At 43.9% G+C, this 3734-nt stretch overlaps 1 protein-coding gene across 1 annotated transcript in view; it reads left to right on the top strand.

Moving 5' to 3' along the window:
- The window catches only part of KATNAL2 (katanin p60 subunit A-like 2), a 66709-nt gene that overhangs the window by 184 nt on the left and 62791 nt on the right, over positions 1–3734 (top strand). The gene's annotated exons all lie outside the window — the stretch shown is intronic.

Genomic DNA, 3734 nt, shown 5'->3' with positions numbered 1-3734 from the left:
TAGGTCCTATTGGTAAAGTCCTGGGGGCTGGGCTTGAGGTTATCTCATGATGCTGATAGGATGGGTCTGGGACCGAGGCGGGTTTGAGAGTGTCAGAGGGTTTGATGAAAGGGAAGGCAGGGTCGGTTGGTGACCGAAGCAACGGGGTGCCGAGGGGGAGGTATTGCTAGACAATCTGAGTCTTGAGAGGTGAGTGGGTTTGGGAGTGGTCAAAATGAAGACTGTTGGAAGGCAGGACAGTGTGACTTGAGAGTTGGGATACTGGATTCTGGTCCTGACTCGCCACTACAAGACCCAGGGACTTTAGGAATTTCCCTTCGGTCATCAGGTCCCCATTTGAAAGTAAGGAAATTGGACTGTCCTCCTTTTCACACGAAGATTGCATAAACTTTGCAATATGTGCAGTGGTTTCCCATTGTCTGTATCATCTGCTAACCAGCCAGCGATACTTTTTGCAACAAGGAACATGAATTGAGGACATACTCTATGCCAGGCACTGGGGAAGTAAAAACAATGCTTGGGGTGTAGGCGGAGGATAAATGAAATTAAAGTAAAAAATATACTGCTATCTTGGCCTCACCTCCGGAGATGCTGATTTACTGGTTTGGAATGGAGGCTGTGCATTGATATATATATATATATTTTTTTTTTTTTAAACTAAGCAGGTCAGCAGGTAATTACAATGTGTAGCCAAAGCTATGAAACACTGCTGTAGTGTCTCTTACCTTAAAAAAACAAACAAACCCTAGTAATACAAAAATATATATAACTTTCTGCTTGACCTCACATTGCCTCCCCACCCCTCTACTCCCCTAATAATAACAACCTCTCTTTCTCACTTCGGGAAAGGGTTTCTGTGGCTACTTCCTCATTTTTGAATTGTGCTTAAGGCCATTCCAATCTGAGCTTGGACCACCTGCATCAGAACCTTCTAGGTTGGCATTCAGAAAAGCAGATTCCTGAACCTCACCGAGACTTACTGAATCGGAAACACTCTGGGATGGGGACTTGAAAATTGCACTGTAAACACACAATCCAGGTTTGAAAATTACTTCCCAAAACGGTCTCATGACTTCTAATGCCATTTATATGCCAACAATCCCCCAGACTGACTCTAGACTGGACTTCGTTGCTGAGCCCCAAACCCCTGTGGTGTCCTAAAAGATGAAATACAGGCAGGACAATGAATGAACTGATTACTTGACCAATCTAGTGGGGTATCTCAAGTATCTGCATCTTAATTTATTCTATACCTAACTTTTAACCTTTCTGTCTAAAACGTGTACCTTTGAAAAATATGTGTTTTTATTGATTTCAGAGAGAGGAAGGGAAAGGGAGAGAGAGATAGAAACATCAATGATGAGAGACAATCATCAATTGGCTGCCTGCTTCCTGCACACCCCCCCTCCTACTGGGGATTGAGCCTGCAACCAGGTATGTACCCTGACCTGGAATCAAACTATGATCTTCTGGTTCATGGGTCGACATTCAACCACTGAGCCACACCAGCCGGGCTAAAACTTGTATCTTTCTTTCCCAGTTTTCCTCCATCGGGGAATGTAAAACCACCCTCCATCCAATTGCTCAAGTCAGAATTCTGGGAGTCATTCTTAGCTGTTTCTTCCTTTTAGTCCCTCCCCTCTGTCCTCTACATAAAGAAGACATCAGCAAATTTTATTGATTCTACTTCTATAATGAGTGTCTTTTTGTTGTTGTTAACCCTCACCTGAGGATATTTTTTCTATGAGTTTTAGAGAGAGTGAAAGGTGAGGGAGGAAGGAAGAAAGAGAGAGAAACATCTATGTGGGAGAGACATATCAATTGGTTGCCTCCTCCATGCGCCCTGACCAGGGTCAGGGATCCAGCCTGCAACCAAGGTATGTGTCCTTGACCAGAATCCAACCCAGGACTCTTCAGTCTGAGAGCCAACGCTCTATCCAAACCAGCTACGGCTAATCTACTCACTTTTATGGAAAACAGAGCATTTGGTTTTCTTCTGCCTATCTCACTCTTTCCCCTTATTCTACCATCAGCCCATACTTACCTTTTCCCATTCTCCCAAGATCATTCTGTCACAATTTGGGGTTAAATAAAGATTCAGTATTTATATTAATCTGAATATGTAAATATTATTCAGAGCTGAGCCATATGGTTTTATTTAACTTTTGGGGCAGGATTCAGTCATATCTTAACTAGATCCTTATTCTTTGGCTTAGTTTTCTGTACACAGTTCTGATGCCACTTCCTTCCTACACTTTCTGAAAGAACTGTAAAACTCCTCTCTTATGGTGAAGCTCACCAGATGTTTCTCAGTTCCACTATTGTTTTCTTATAGACATCCTTTCTGGCCTTGCCCTATGTATCTCTTCTATCTGGTTGCTCCTGAATCATCATATTTTATAACAAACCTGTGTTCTAGTAAGTAAACAAAACAAGATACTGATGTTTTGAGCTATCCATAAATGGGAGCGTCACTACTGTTAATTATCCTTAGGAAATGCCTCTTCTCTTGGTTTTCATGCTAGTCTCCTAGTGTTCTACAGTCTTGTTCTCTCTCTCTCTCTCTCTCTCTCTCTCTCTCTCTCTGTGTGTGTGTGTGTGTTTCTGGTTTAGAAAATAAGTCTATTTATCCATTTGTTGCACAAATATACACTGAGTGTTGGTGGGCCAGACATCGATTTGGGGTCATGGAATCCATCAGAGAACAAGTCAGGTGAAGTCCCTGCCTCACGGGACTTCCATTCTAGGAGGAGAAACATACAGCAGACAAATTAATGCATGCTATAATCAGGAAGTAGTTTCTATTCTGAAGAAAAATAAAGCGGGTCAAGCCCTAGCCAGTTTGGCTCAGTGGATAGAGCATTGGCCGGCGGACTGCAGGGTCCTGGATTCGATGGGCCCTGGCCCATTTCAATGGGAAAATATCCTCAGGTGAAGATTAACAAAAATAAAAATAAAATAAATAAAGCCGGTTAAAAGAATAAACGGTGATGTGGTGGGAGTGGGACTGTTTCATACAGGATAGCGAGCGCAGACTTAAACGTTTGTAGGAGCCCGGCTCTGTGGATAAAGCCTGGGCCTGCAGACTGAAGGGTCTCAGGTTCAATTAGGTTGCAGGCTGATCCCCAGTAGGGGGCGTGTAGGAGGCAGCCAATCAATGATTCCCTCTACCCTCTCGTTTCCTCTGTGAAATCAATAAAAGTATATATATATATATATATTTAAAAAATAAATAAAAATAAAAGTTTGCACGAGACCTGAAGGAGAAAGGAGCATGAGCCTTGGGTGGGTCTAATGCACACCTGTAAGTTTGGAGATCAGCAATGGTCTCCAGGTAAGGCACGCACTTTGGATACTAGGGGATCTTCCGCTAGAAACAAGGCGGTACTATCCACAGAGTTAAACTAACATTCAAATCTACTTTTCAACTTTTGGAAAGTAGCCTCGTAAGAACGAGGCCTCGAAAAATTGAGTGAAAACTCACAATTGTTCCTCTCCACGGAAATCTTTAGTAAAAGGCGAAAGATTTATACGATCTGAAGAGAAACCAGAGTATGCTTATAGGACTCCGCCCGGATGCCTTAGACCACGCTCACCCTCAGCTCACTTATGGTTGTCGCGTGCCCGCGGGTCCCCGCTCCGCCGGGCGCTCGTGGAGACCCTGCCTTGGTAGCAGGCAGTGTGCCCAGCGGCGGTGGGAGGTTCCCGCGGGTCTGGAGCTCCCGCGTGGGAAC

The sequence above is a fragment of the Myotis brandtii genome, unplaced genomic scaffold (assembly GCF_000412655.1).
Source record: "Myotis brandtii unplaced genomic scaffold, ASM41265v1 scaffold212, whole genome shotgun sequence".
In the NCBI taxonomy this organism is placed as follows: domain Eukaryota; kingdom Metazoa; phylum Chordata; class Mammalia; order Chiroptera; family Vespertilionidae; genus Myotis; species Myotis brandtii.
Note: the sequence above shows the minus strand (reverse complement) of the source record. Positions and strands in the feature narration are given on the sequence as shown.